Source organism: Wyeomyia smithii, chromosome 3 (assembly GCF_029784165.1).
Source record: "Wyeomyia smithii strain HCP4-BCI-WySm-NY-G18 chromosome 3, ASM2978416v1, whole genome shotgun sequence".
Classification (NCBI taxonomy): Eukaryota; Metazoa; Arthropoda; class Insecta; order Diptera; family Culicidae; genus Wyeomyia; species Wyeomyia smithii.
This window is the reverse complement of record NC_073696.1, coordinates 104,331,264-104,347,391: the sequence shown is the minus strand read 5'-3', so window position 1 is coordinate 104,347,391 and position 16,128 is coordinate 104,331,264. Positions and strand designations below refer to the sequence as shown.

The 16,128-nt window shown below is 36.2% G+C and overlaps 1 protein-coding gene across 2 annotated transcripts in view; it reads left to right on the top strand.

Annotated features, from left to right (window-relative positions):
- The first annotated feature begins 681 nt into the window (after positions 1-681).
- The window catches only part of LOC129729532 (dual specificity protein kinase splA-like), a 90,445-nt gene continuing 74,998 nt past the window's right edge, over positions 682-16,128 (top strand). The window contains exon 1 of one of the 2 annotated variants that reach the window (XM_055688163.1): positions 682-1,358. The gene's annotated coding sequence lies outside the window, so the exon portion shown is untranslated. The remainder of the gene's footprint in view (positions 1,359-16,128) is intronic. The other variant, XM_055688164.1, reaches the window with a different exon arrangement.

The following is a 16,128-nucleotide window of genomic DNA, read 5'->3' as shown; positions in this document are numbered from 1 at the left end:
CACACAAAACCATGACTATCAACGGTCTGCATTGGCACTCACATCAATGTTTATTATTTTTCAAATCCAATTTAGAAGAAATAATTCTTTTAAAGATAATTACAGAGCTTTCTTACCTAACTTTATAAGTTCATGTTATCTACCGCTAACCAGCAGCGTTGGTATAAATTTAATTGTTCAGAGAAAAGCACGCCATTGGAACCAACACCAACAAACCTTGCGACCACGTGCAATTGAAAAGGGGTATTTCATCAGCGCGCAAACTCCCGTCCGGAAACGGGTGCATGTGTGTGTGTTTGTGTACGCACACAAAGACCCGTACAACATAACCCTTCGCTATTCGTAACTTCCATTCAACCACCCATCCCAAAGGGTGCTGCTCGAAGCTACCACCAAAGAAGTGTTGACTGCATGCCAGCCACGCAAAGCAGCAGCAAACTCATTACAGTATCATTTCTTGATTAAATTCACTCTTCCCGCTCTCTCTGAGGCTTTGCAGCACAGACACAACCAAGTTTGATCCCGGTATCTCCCGTCGACCCATTCCACCAGGGAGGAAAATTATTACTGGTTTTATATCGTTTTCATTCAATTGGATTCGCTTTCCCGCGCAACATCGCCTTCCCTCTTTTCCAAGTTCGTTTTCCCCCTGGCCAGCATCCCACCAAGCATGGGCATGTTCCAGATCAGCTGAACGAACGGTCTGGCCTATCTGCCTGCTGCCAGCTAGTACTCTAGGCATAACGTCGGCGGCATCTATCTGATATCGTCGTGATGCGAATGCGGGTCGTCCAACGCGGGATGTCGAAAATTGGATAACGTCGCACGACACGATACCACGACAGAGAGTGCAAAAGATTTGCTGGTTGATTCCAATCGTAACCGTCGCCGCGGATAGACGTGCTTTTGTTCTTGTTCTCCGGTCGAATATCGCGCTCTCTGCCGTCAGATCGGAACGGTGCAGGTGTTGTACATTTGTCAACAAATTTAATCTCGGTTGGAACAGTTTGGTGGATGATTTTTCGTTTCGGAAGATTCCAACCCGGAAGAGGAACAACTAGTGAAGTGGTTTTGTGTTTGAATTAAATCGGTCGATCTTCAGTTGTTGAGTTCTGAATAACGCGGCTGAACGTGTGATTTTTTTTTCGAGTGGCTCAATAGTTTGAAGTCCCACAAACGAAAAGTGTTTGGTGTGTCCATTGTTAGTGCAATCCAACGAGAATCGGAACTTCTCCTAAAAAATCTATAGCATCTAAGTTTTGTTAGTGTTTTGCCCTTCACTGTGAGCTTTTCGGGATTATCCGGGAGCAGGCAGTAGCCTGCTAAGAACTGACAAAATTTTTACCGACGGAAATAAGGTGAGTATCTTCTTACTGAGTGGATTCAAACTCAATTATACTCACATTTTTTTTGGAATCTAGCATTCTCCAACTAGTCTTCGAAACCTTCTTCGAACGAAACGGGATTGAAATTCTGTGAATCGATTAGTTACAAGTAAATGTTTGTCAAAATCATTTACAGTAACTGAGAATTTTTAAAGAGTTTTGTCATATTTTTCCCTATAGTTATACTCCAAGATAGAAAGTTTATCGTGAGAAATCTGTCGTTTGTGAATTTTAGAATACGAATTTAAGAATGCTAGGTCCTGATTTGCGATAAATTTTAGAACGGGCAAAACATTATTCAAGGATGGGCAAGTAATCAACGAGTCTTTTCGATCTTGCTGTTTAGAAAATACAATAGAGGAGAATAATTAGGGTAAGGAACGACTTAAGCAGTGGCGCCTATTTCAATCAGTCGGAATAAACGGGCCTCAATCTCCTGAATTTTGATCAATATCGAATATTTCAATGATTGGAACGAAAACTCTGATTACCTAGCTACATTACGAATACATAAAATAAAGTTTAACACAGAAAAAAACATTGAAAAAAAAACGAAAAAGTCAACCAGAATTGCAGCTATTCAGGTATTATTTGAGTGCTGAAGAAAATCCGCTCAAAACAGATGCATACTACTTAAAAGGTTCGGGGAATAGTATTCCTCGATAGGGAATTTAAATTGATTATTGTTAAAATTAGGTAAATCGGTTTTAGACTCTGAAAAGAAGTGCTGACAGAGAAAAAGATAGAGATCAAATTGATATGTTCATGTATGCATTTCACCTCACAGATTCCGAGTAGTTTGTCTCAAAACACAGGCGGCTCTTAAGCTGCCTAAAATATGTTCTCTACCCTTGTTATCTTGTGCGTAAGTTGACCTGAAAAATTTTATTTGTTATCACTAAAGAGGTCAATAAGTTCAACGATTACATGTTTTGTTTAGTCACGTAAAACATAAATCTTCGAATTTCAGCTATTTTTGTACCTTTGGAATTTCTCCGGGTTTCACATTTTTAATACAAGTATCGGAGATATTAAAATACATGCAACAACAAAGTCCGACAGTATTGTTTCAACTATATGATTTTTTTTTTGTAACCGGCTTTGACAATGCTGTAATGATAGACGAAAACGTAAGAAAAGTTTCAATTTTTACGAATTTTGAAATGTGGTAAGGTAACACTTGGTCAAAGAGCTATCCATATACCACATAGAAATATTTTGGATCATTTCTGGCCACTCTCCGCTTAGACTCTAGTCTCTAAACATTTAAGGCCTAAACTATTTTTTTTTATTGTTTCAAAAAAATTATTTACATATTATACAGATGCACACCTTATATAAAACTCAAGCTCGCCATCGATCCTACCGTTAACTTCATTAACGTAGGTGATGTATAATTTTAATCAGTCGCCTGAGCCTATTGACAATTTTCGTCAATGATTCCAAATGGGTTATTCACATTCTTCGTAAATGTAGGTTTTTGATGATTTCATTTGATTGTCTGCTTCCTATATGCGAATTTTGGATATTGCTTAAAAAGCGCAAATTTAAGGCCAATATTTGTATTTTTATGAATGGATATGTGTGAAAATTTTGAGACCAGCATGACAGTGTTCGAGAAATTACACTAAAATATTGTTAGGGACGATCCATTAATGATGTCACGCAAAATTTGGAAAAAATTAACTCCCCCCCTCCCCCTTGTCACAAGCTATCACAACTTCCTTGAACCCCCCCTTTAATTACGTCAGGTTTTCGTACCCCCCCTCCTTCTTTGGCAGTAATTGATTAAAAACCTAGAAATTTGTTAGGAATGCATTTTCTCTTAATAAGAACGATTTTACTGAAAGGAAAACTGAAACCAAAAGAAAAAGAAGATTAAAGAAGATAACTAGAAGTCTTAGTCCAAGGATGCTGTTGATGGAGTCGCATATCGACGACATAGAAAGCCGCGACAGTAGCTGCAGCATCATTGCTGATTTTTGAAAGACCATCAATATTTAGTTCCTCTTCTTCAATCATTTTGCAATCCAATTCTTCTCCACATATTACAATAGCCAAGCATTCTTATTTACGTTTTGTCACAATTTTTGTATTGATTGGATTGAGTGATTGAACTTCATTTATAGTTGATGCAAATATTATAAAAAGTTCTGAGTTAAACTCTGTGGTTAGGTATGTGACTTTTTTATTCATTTATTTATTTATTTTTTTTAGTTGAAATGTGATGTCACACTCAAGCTAACCCCCCCTTTCCCATATGTCACAAAATGTCCAAACCAAGCCAGAGGGTACGCGGCCAAAAAAAGGTTGAGAACCACTGTCTTAGATAATAGTTCAAAATAACGAAAAATATTTTTTCAGTTTCTGGAAAACTGTTGATTCTAATAGCACAAAATAAAATTTGTATACAAACAATAATACCCAAACAACGAGATAGTAGTGAAACAGCTATTGTTTATTGAGTTGCTGTGTGTAGGTCATACGCTATTAATTTCTCTCGTACTATCAAAGTTTGCCGCTTCAAAAATCTTGATTTTGCTACCGTTTGGTGTGTTTACGATTGGAGAAGTTAATTCTCGTTAAACTCAAACAAAACGTAACCTCGACTAAATTAAATGTAGAGTTTATTGGCTAATGAATTTTTATGTAATTTATTTATACTATCTCCGTCCCGTCGTTTTTTTGTGGTCCCCGTGGCTCTGTGGCTAGCGATGTCGGTCGGCTAGCTCTCCCACACGGTTGTGATATCGGGTTCGATTCCCGATCGAGTCGAGGATTTTTTCGAGCTGGAAATTTTCTCGACTCAGCACTGGGGCACGGTGTATCGTTGTACTTATCCTACACACACACAAAATGTACCAAAAACAATAACGATAACGAATTCTCTTAACTAATCTAGTTGATCGAGATCACTATTAGCCCCAAGGCTATGCGTGCGATATTGATATCTCCGTCCCAAGTAACACTGTTATTCTTTAATAAGTATAAGTAACTGATTCATGACTTATTAATAACTCGGAAAGCGCAAGGGGCGGAGCCAATATTAAACATATATTCAATTTTAAACGAATTGTTCACACAACTTATATAAATAAACTATACATCGATAACAAAATTTTTGATCACTGTACCTGATAAAGAATAAATAGTTCATACCACCAAACATTTTTACAACTGATTTCATCATATTTGCTTCCGTTGTCCGTCTGAAGTACTACATACTTAGAAATAACAATTTGTAATGTATATACAACTTCAAGATATAATTCTGATAGGGTAATCGCTCCATTATTCATCTCAACAGCTTGTTGCACCTATATTCATCTTATTTTTCTCATTTGTCCAATTTACCGTCAAATTTCTACAAATTTTTGAAAGTAAATCTATTTGCTTTTCGATTTTTTCAAGTGGCTGAAAGTTTTACGTAGAAAATATGGTAAAATTTGACGATAAATTGATTAAAAAGGCGTGATGAGATAAATATAGGAGCGGTTACCCTATATAACATCAATACGAGTGGATTAAAACCTCATGTTTCACTTGCAATTTATTTATAACTTGTTTATAACTTGATGTTGTAGGTGTTACTTGGGGTTTTAGTTTTGAAAGCCTTGGTGCTTCGTTCCGATTCGGAACGTGACTTTCTGTCTATTATCTATAGACTTCGCAGCCAACTGTAATTTTGAAAAAATGTTTTATGTACCAAAATATAGCCATTGTGGTAGCTAAACCATAATGTGTGAACAAGATTTAAAGATTTGAGTGACGAAGCTTTTTCTCGCTTTGAAAGGTTGCAGACGAAGCATCACTATGCGACACGTTTCTTTTTTGCTTTTTTGCCTTGAGTAGGTTTTTGAGTTTTTTATGTCGAATCGCATATAAAGAATTGCCTCCATCGCTTATGATAGAAAATTCCATAATATTCCACGCAAATTTAAATGATATTGCACTTAATTTTCAAGCAAAATCGTGGTATACGTCAGAACGACTGAAATTGGAAAGATATTGCACATAAATTTCGAACAAAATCATGGTTTACGTCGAAGTAACTGAAATTTGAATGAGAAGATATTTCACGTGACGCGTAATATTGAAATTTTTTTACTGTGTATATCCAGTGAATACTTTTGTTCTCTTGCAGCAAGAGGCAAGGCCATTTTAGGGCTCTCCATCTTTCTACCAGACTTTTAAAACTATTCTGTCAGCAGTTTGATGAGCATCCGTAAACATAAATCGCTATCCATGTTCGTATCGTATCGTATAGTAAACAACAACGGTGTTTTTTTTTTAATTTTCAACGTTGTCTTGGTTGGTCTCCGAACAATAATATAGTTACAATAAAAGTTACCGTGAAACTGCGTTGATTTTTTGTGGTATTTAAAAAAAACAAAAGAAACGATTTTTTTCCTCAAAATAACACATGGAAACATAAAATGAACAATTCCTTATGTATTCATAAACCACGATTTCTCGAATAAGATCAAAACAGCAGAGGGATTTTATAGCCTATTCATTGATTTCCGTTTCCATTACGCTGTAAAATTATTGAGTGTACAAAAGGCCATTTCTAGTAGCACAAACAAGCTTGAAAACTAGCGTAGTACTCACTATTCTGAGAATTTGAATTTATTGCAAAGTTTTCAGTTGTTGAACGAAACGATGTAGACAAGATAAGATAGAAGGATTCATAGATTTGCTACGAGAACTGAAAGGTCTTTGGCATGACACAGAGATAGCGTTACGAATTAAAATTTCTGGGGCAACCCGATTGTAACAACCTTAGCTTAAGGCACGTACATGGTAGACGTACATAGTAGAGAAGGAGTGCTCTTTCGTCAAGACAATGCTCCCTCTTATTCTGCTTGCGACATGACCGATGAATTCAAGAAATTGCGCTTCGAACGGGTTTCCCATCCTCCATATTCTCCAGATTTAGCTCTGAGTAACTATTTCTTTTTTTTTGTTCCAAAAATGTGGCTCTCTGGTAAGCGATTCCACTTGAATGAAGACGTAGAGTTGAATAAAAACGACTGTTTTGAAGGATTTGACGCGTAGTACTACTGCACTGGTAGAGAAATGTTAGGGACCGCTATAATAGAAGCATCACTATAAATAAGTTTTTTTTATGAGAATGATCTCTTTTTATACAAAGGCAGTAGTAGTACGACTTTTCAGACCATGTACCATGTAGATGTAGATTCAAACGACTTGTAGAACAAATTAAGAATATCGTTTTGTGTTGGTACAAACATGTCCCTCATTTCGGTTAGGTTCGTTTTTAAATATATTTTTTATAACGAAACTATCCCTGGACTAACTACAAGCATGAACGATAAAATTTTTGGACGAATTGATCATACATTTCGGATAGCTTTTGGTTTATTGCTCGTTTCACTTTACAATTAGCGTTGACGTAACAGTAACAAAACATTATATAAAGGGTGTTTCACATCAAATTGCATCACGGAAAACAACTCTATTGAAAATTATCTAGTTGATCGATCCGCTTTAAACTTTCAGATAATAAAATATAACCCATCAGTAAGCTTTTGGCATATTGATTCAATTCAACTACAATGCTATAACCGTACGATCGCACCTTACGCTTAACTGCACTCCTTAGGTTTTGTACAACATCTGGCTGCAGCTTTTTCTGTACGGAAACTCACTTTTTCTTCCATTTCTTCTTCCGTTCGATATTCAGAGTTTCGTAGTAACGTTCAATCACACGACTCACCGTTGACTGCACGATTCCGAGTTGTTTTCCGAGACCCCGATGAGAGTATTGACGATTTTCCAGGTGCTTGCGCAAAATCAATTCGTGACGTTGTTTTTTGGGTAACGGCTTCTTTTCCAAATTTTAAAAAAACTGACAGCGATAAAAGTACAGTGTGAACAATACACTCCAAACTACTTTTACCCAAATTGTCAAGACAAAATACCTAATTTGCTACAGTGATGCCTAATTTTCTACAGTCTTCCCTTGATGCAATTCGATATGGGACACTCTTTAAAACTTTATTGAACATATTAGGTACGCAACTAAGTTCTCGCTTAATTTTATTTTGATAGAAATGTATGTTGAAAAAAAAAATAGTTACCTATAAATCGTTCAAACTATTACCCATTGCTAGTTACAACTTTGTCCCATCTTTCTGGCAGAGTTTTCATATGTGCAGAACTAAAAAAAATCCGACTGGTTACAGCTAATTTATACGTTGTTCGTATACGTCTGAGAGAAAAGAGATGCGCAAGGTTCTCAGTTTTGTCATGTTGAATATGCAAAATGTAATGGGGGGTTTGTCTTCGTTCATCAGAGATTCTGCCATATTATTGATGTGCAGTGATTCCCAGGCATTTAAGTGCGACTTTCTTTTTTGAATAATTTTCGCGTTTTTCCAGTAATTCTAGCATGAGAACCGGTAGGTTCAGGGATACTCATCTGGGGAAACATAGCAACAAAGATTGTTTATGTCAGGGAACTGAAGATTTTTTTTAAAAGCAAATATATATCAAGGAACTTTTGGTTACAAAAAATCCACACAACTTCAAAAGTTTACTTTCAAAAAGTTGATTATTCCCATTCCCTGGCGGGAAAATTTGTCTCCAGTGATAAATTTGGCCGCCGATTACGGCCCTTGCTAACATAGAATTTTACACATTTTATTTTACAAATAATAATATGTGAAAGCATGGCTGAAACGTTGCATAGACGTTTCTATGGGCAAAAGATGTCATTATGTGCTATTGGTCGCTTTTTACGCGGTTTTTTTTTACGGGGGTTTCTGTTTACGCGGCTTTTTTTACGCGGATTCCGGAATTTACGCGGTTTTTTTACGCGGTTTTTTCTACGCGGCACGTATTCCCCGCGTAAAAAGCGACTTTAGTGTATTAGCAAACACCACCCATAGAATATTATTGGGCGTTTATGACTGCCCTACTGTATTGTCGCTTCTTCAGTTACATTGCCCACTCCGACCACAACGGAACAATCAGCTACTACGGGTTAGGTCACATCGCACCAACTACGGACTGCATGAGCCAATTTGGCAGATGGCTTTAGAATATAACCGACGTGTTATTAGTTTAGTCTTTTAACTGTATTTGTTCACTTGTTAAGTATTCTGTATTGTTATAATCTAATTGTTTTATCTTGTGATTGTGTTGTACTAAAAGATACTGGGTTTTTATGCCGCTTTAAGTGAAGACAAAAGTTTGCTCAAGGTGGCTTTTCCCAGTCCAAACATCAAATATCATTTAGACGTGTAGTCGGATGACGAAAATCAATAAATAATAATAATTATAATAATCATGATAATTACAAATATTTTCAGTACCAGAACGGTTTGTTTGATCGGTGTGACGTCTTCGGCAAATCTGTACATAATAATTTTATTTTGTCTTTCCGAAAAAAAAAATATTTTTTTCACGAAAACTACAAAAGATTACCTAAACAATGGAGACTATTTGATCTTGGAGAAATCGCTAGAAAAAAGTTATGATTCAGCCCATAGAAACATCTATGCAATATTTCAGCCAAACCAAAACTAATCGACAATTGGTTACCCGTTTATTTGTGGAATTGACATGCCAAGTTGGCAAAATTGTTGAATGTGGCCAAATCAAGCGTCACTAACGTAATAAAAGTGTTTGGAGAACATTTGTCTATTGCCAGAAAGACAGGATCGGTAGGAAATCGGAATCCGAAGTTTGATTGCGTGGTACAGTATGATAAAAAAGCTATCGCAATGCAGAACCTCAAGAAGACACGAAAGACAGTTGTCAACGAAATGCAGTTCAAGGCTAACTGGCGTTTTATAGAGAACAAAGTGACCAAAAAGGCTATATAAAACTTGATGGAAGGAGTCAAGAGAAAAGTACGGCAATTCGCATTCGCTAAAAAGGCAGCTTGAGTCAATATTTTTCCTTTATTCTGTACAAATTGAACTGAATTGAATAAAAAACGATCGATTTACACACATTTCTGTGTAACCATATGACTCAGCTTGGTTTATTATGATTTAGATATGCCAAAATCGATCAGCACTTACTGCTGACACCATCTATTGACAAATAATGAGAACGTTAAGCGGTGTTTGACCAATAAATAGTTAATGGGTTCAATGATGGCAATTTCGGTCACGGGTTTCTTTAAAACACGTTTTATTATGTCAAAGCCGACGTTTCAAGGATATATTTCCTCGTCCTCATTTTTGCCCTGAGGACGAGGAAATATATCCTTGAAACGTCGGCTTTGACATAATAAAACGTGTTTTAAAGAAACCCGTGACCGAAATTGCCATCATTGAACCCATTAATAATGAGAACTTAGTTCCACACTTTTGAATTTACTTTGAAGATAAGTCACAGTTTGTCACTAAAATTCATCAAAGGTGGCATCCATTAAGTACGTCACGCGTCACGGAAAAATTTGTGACGTGAGTAGGAGGGGGTGTTACGTTGCATGACGTCCCACAAAAAATATTTAAAAATAAAAAATTGACTATAAAAATTGTTTAGTTTATCTTTTTTTTATTCACAACCTTTTAATTAATAATCAAACTGCAACTAATTAGACAAAAACAACAAAAGCAAAGAGAATTTTACCGAAACTGATTGCTTCAAGGCATCAGCAGAAAGTCCTGATTCTCCAAATGAAACTGACGCAGTGTTGCCACATTTTCATCTGTACTGGGAGCTGCAAAAATCCTGTTCATTTGTACTATTTCCGACAAAAATCTGTGCCAAAATCTGTTCCATTGGACCATACCTGTTTATTTTGTAAACTTTCAAAAAAAAAAACATCTTCAACGACGTTCCTTCATCGTTTTGAGAAAACTGTGACTACATTCCCTAGTAACAATATTGATTTTATCAAAGTTTTATAGCGCTTAATACAGCCAAAACCGCGCTATAAAGCTATCATAAAACCAGTTTTGTTACTTAGGTTGACTCTCGACAACTGAAGAGAGATCTGATACCACAATATATCTAACTAATGGTAGCAGTGGTCATAGGCTCCTACAGGATAGGTTGACTCTCCCAACATTAGGCCTGAACTACTATGTAGCTCGCTTGTCGATGAAACTTTTAAATTGCGAGATCGCGTTCAATGTATCGTGAATGAGTCTGGTTACAAAGTTTAGTCTAATCTTTTCCAGCCATTTGAAAAATATGTATTTTTTCACAAAATGGACACAAAATATACAGTACAAAATTCGTACCTGATAAAACGAAAAACTTTGTAGGTTGCCAAAAAAATTTGTAAAATTGACAACAATGGTCTGACATATCTGAAGCTACTGAAACATATCCGCTATTGCCCTATTACAGGGTAAAAGTATCGGATAAACACCTTTCTTCAACCGTTTTACAAGAGCATCAAACGAAATCAACTCATCTACAGCCAATCAACACATTCACAGCTTCAATGATCCAAAAGTTCGCTCAACATTGTTCGATGAAAATTGCAATCAAATCAAGTAATTTTACGCAATCAAGTTCGCGGCGATTATAAAGAACTCTTGAAGTAAGCGTTCACATTTCTTGGTTCTGACGCGACCCTTTTTCACTTATCACACGCAAAATTTATGGCAAAAAACATTTATGGCCTGAAAAAATATTTGCTTTGATCATTGATCATAAATTGCATTCGAGACATGTCCCCTTTTATAGTCAAACTTCACATTCAGGTGTTTTTCGGATGTACGAATGCTATCCAAAGTATTAATCAAGTTATAATTTTTTACCGTATGCCGAAATTGATAGTCGTTTCAGACGTTGTAACTAAAAAAGATGAAAAATTGCTTGTGGTATTTAAACCCAGAATAATTTGTATCGGCTTGATCTCCCGCTTGAAATTAAACAAAAAATGATCAGGCGATAAAAAGCGAATGGTTCTTAAGATGAAACGGTATTGAAGCCACCAACAGGCAATTTCGAGCCACCACTTCGAATTTTTAGAAACACAAGACTCGGAAATGAATAATACATTCCCTGTGAAAACTCTATTTTGTGTTTGCTTCACCGCATTAACTGTAACCGAACCTTGTGCCTTGTAAAATTCAAAGTGGTGGCTCGAAGTCCGCCATTTTTGGTTTCCATACAGTTTGGCCTTAAATAGCTGATGTCGAATGTCGCAAACATCCAAATCCTGAACAGTTACTAGTATGTAATTTATCCTATCTCGTTTTATACAAAACCAATGCTTTTGTTTTGAACTTAATATTGATTTTTTCGACCGTGACTCAGTCGAATAGAAAAATAATGAGAAATAGCAAACTTCTGTCAAAAATTATTCGCTATAAACGACGCCACAGAACATGGTGTTAAATTTACGGAAAATTCTAACCGGGTTTCAACACATAATGAAGACGAACTGTAGTTTATATTGCACGTTGTTGATTCATACCGAAAAAATACCCACCTCAGTCAAAATCCGAACTTTTTAACAAACACCAAAAGTTATATGTTATTTCGAACTTAAATTAAGATAATAATTTTACTGTTTTTTGAAAATACAAGTGTATTTAAATACGTTCATCGAGAGATATATGTTGAAAAAGGGAAAAATTCAGTACAGTTTTCATGTACCGTCGGCCGGGGTGAGATTAAGCCACGGGGGTGAGATTGAGCCAAAACGGGAAATGTTTGTATGTTAAATTACTTGAGATTTCCAAAACCTAATACCTCAAATTCAATACTTTATGAAACATGACATATTTATTCACAACTTAAAATGGAATATAGATAGTATCAGTGAACTGTTTCGCTTAAAGAATGTTTCAAAGTACATGGTGAAAAACATGCGCAAATAACGTTTTTCAAAAATGTCCCAGGAAAACCAACCCGATCAAGAAATCACATCAACTTACTGCTCAGTTGGTACGTTAGGATGTCGTCTCCAATGTGTTGGGGAAATATTATGCATTGAACCTGTGCCGGCTCAGAAAATAATGTTTCTCCTAACTGTACACTTTTCGAGCCCTTTTGGGGTGAGATTGTACCAAGCTATATTGAACGGCACAGTGTGCGGAATTAACATTCACGACAAAATTATATCAGTATACACCAAAACACTTGCATTGTTTACATAGGGTGTGTTTTTTTCCCCACAGCATAAGGTATGTTGTCTAGCTATGGTATTCTTTGAAATAATGACTAAAAGCTTGAGAAGCTTACTGTTCTCAATTGTTAGATGGAAATTTCCAATGATTGATATTACTTATGGAATGTAACAAAAATTTGTACACCAATTCTATATTAACTGATGACTTTTAAAGCGAAGAAGGAGGGTTGTGAGGTTTTGAGATCTCCAATGGAATATACAGTTGTCAATGACACATAATAATTGAAACGAAAAGTCTTCTCAAACTTCATGTCCCAACGTTTTCATTTTTTAGGCTACCTGGAGACGCCACTATGTGTATAGAGACTGTCTATAAGCCACGTTCTCATAACTAATTACTCTATGTATCAATTTGATCGAGCCATACATTTTTCTATTATTAATATGAAACATAGTTTCTGATCAACCCCCTAAAGCCCTTTAATGGTCTACGTTGTTTACGGTCGTCCCTATACTTACTGTTTTATCATGTTAGTCATGTGGATTGTTCGTAGACACGCTACTGTTCATTTAACAGGTATTAAAATTCAACTTTTTGTTTTTGGCACAATCTCACCCCATAGATGGGGTGAGATTGAGCCAAAGTTCATGTATTTTTAGCAAAATTATAGTTTATTGTTACTTAACCATATTTGTTGTAGTTGTTAACAAAACATTCTAGAATGCATTGGTGTATTTTGGATCGAATTCTTTGCTTAAATGTGTGCGTTACAAGCTTGAGAACAAAATAGCATCATTTTTTGGCACAATCTCACCCCGGATGACGGTAAATCGAATTCTAAAATATAAGCGCTTTGTGGGTCCATTAAATAATTCCGATCAACTTCAAATTTTCGTGGCTTATTGTAGAGGTCAAAAGGAAACTTTTCCAGCCCGGCGCTCATTAAGATCGATAGTTTCGAAAACGGCCATATAAAATATGGTCACTCTAATTAACATATCAAATTTTACAAAAAAAAAAAAATAAACATATAAGTTACTTTCAAATTGCAAGCAAGTATGATTAGCACCATGGTTCAGTTTAGCACTGCTTGTTATTAGAAGTATTAAGTTATTAGAAGTTAGATTTGTATCCTGCTTCATGATACTCGATTCGAAAATAATATTCCAATATCATTTTGCATGGATATTTTACTAAACTTTGTCCTCAGCTGTTTTTACTATAATTATATAATGACGATGGTGATAACATTGAGTTGCCAAGATTGACACTAGAAAATAGCGCGAGTAGGTATTCCTTTTTCCCGTAGAAAAGCGGAGAGTAGTTCCGATTCACAGTCGCACTCTTTGTTTCATCGATCTCAACCAAATTGATGTTTAACAAATTTAATGCCATTACGAGTAACTTTAGAGTAAAAATTCTTCCGCATGCCTCACTCGAGTGCGAACTGCGTGCGATATGATACGTACATCGTTTCAAATTTAATGCACAACTGTATCGTTGCGCCTGCATGATGAGCCGTAATAGAATAATATTGGCAAGTATTAGGCGTCACTGGCTTGCCTTTTTGCACTCTTCCAAGGCCAAATTGATAAAACAGCTGAGCTGTGATAAAAAGCGCATCCGAAGTGTACTTGCATAATTAAGTCAATTGCACGAGGCTGACCTAGCGTATGGAAGAGGGTTTGAAAATCTACAGCCGAACTTCGTATCGGAATCAGCTGATTCGAATTAGTTATAGTTCAAGGAAAATATTCGGTATATTTTTTTTTTTCATAAAAGTAATTCACACTAAACTGGACGAATGTAGTTCGCGTTTGGAAAGTAGCGTCATCCAGACGATGCTGAAACTACGTTACTATGTGAGTGCGATGCAATTGGTCTTAATTAAGCAATTAGCGGTCGTCCTGTTGCTACAAATCAAGCTTGTTATTTCATTCTCTGGTGAGGTTGAGCACATAAATAGGAACATTTTTTTATGCAGGCGGAATTATTTTATTTTTAGAAAAAAAAAAACTTTCTAAGCCCACTTGTAATCTAACGAGACTGGCGGCACTGTCGGAGCTCTTCAAAGAACTGCTTTACTTCCCGCCTATGCGTCGTAGACGCACTTTGATAACATCGGCACTAAAAATAGACGTGTCTTTTTGCATAGTGACCTGCTTGGGACTTGACAGGGTTTAGTCCACTCGTTAACAGCTCGGCCAGTCAATGTCCTTTAAATTTTCATCTGCGGGAAAATAAAATTCAACCAACAATCATCAGTTCGTCCAATGGTCGAGACCAAATGAATACGCCAGCGAGCAAACAAATGAAGTATGATTTTGATTTATGATTATTTGATTACACATATAAGTATATCAACATGGCATTGCGAACATACAATTGACCACATGCGCTCTCCTCTCAGAGCCTTCAGTTTCTGGGAGCACCCAGTGATCTGGAATGTGATTGTGATTGATGCATTGGATAAAACGAAAATAAAAAAAATCAACTTGTCCGGTCCTCCCAAACAAGCTGCACAATTTTCGGTCAGTTACCGATTGCAAGCAAAAAAAATTAACAAAAATTAATTATTCAACCGATGCAAAGTGTAAATTATTCAGATTTAAGCCTTTCGGTTACTGATGAGCACAAGATTTGCGGTAAACGAACCACTGCAGGATCAACTCTGTATCCTGGGTGATAAACTCTAGCGGAAAAATTATTCATACAAATCATAAATCCGTGTGCGAGAACTTATTTCCATCGCATTCTGATTTATTGAGTTCAGCAGCAGCATACGAGCAACAAAGCATGTTTCAATTGATTTATCAACCCCCTTTCTACTAGATTGGAAATACGATAAACTATAAAAGCTTTTTTGCAGGCAGCGAGCGTCCGGTTCAATCAGTGATCGCAACATATAGATATAAATGCACCGATCTAGAGGTAATGCAAGCGCACTGATTTATTGAATAAATAATCGAGCGGATATTTATTCAATTTGTGCAATTTGTGCGTTGATTGAATCTACAAATAAAAGTTGATGACAAACAAACAAGCCCGACTTTGAACTAACCAATTGGGAACTAGAACAGTGGAACGGCGTCGGGTGCCATTAATTGGGTGAAGAAGTGTCACTATCGGAATTAGTTTTGCTAGCTCGCAGGATAGCATTTGCGTGAATCGGTGCGATGTTTACGGCGTGAAATCAATATCCTGTGCCATTAATTGGGCGAAGAAGTGTCACTTTCGGAATTAGTTTTGCTAGCTCGCAGGACAGCTTCTGCGTGAATCGGTGCCATGTTTACGGCGTGAAATCAATATCCTGTGGAGTGATATCTCATTTCCGTTTCGCAATATGTATTTCATTTTTTGATTTCAAAAACCACGTATGTTTATAATAGGTAGTAATAGTAGTTATCTGTAATGAAAATTTGAAAAAAAGGCAAAAAACTAACATCAGGAGTCCGGCTCAGGACCACGCTTTATTCTTGGTGTTATATTTCTTAGCCTTCAGTGAAAGTTATTTTGCATTAATGTTGAATGTTACCGTGTAACGTTCTACAAACTTTGTGCCCATTTGACCAAAATCAGTAATTTATATTTCTTCATTACCAAAAAAAGATTGAAATAGCTCAAGTTTTTATAAATTATTTTCTTTTGGAAAAAAATAAACAAAAAAAATA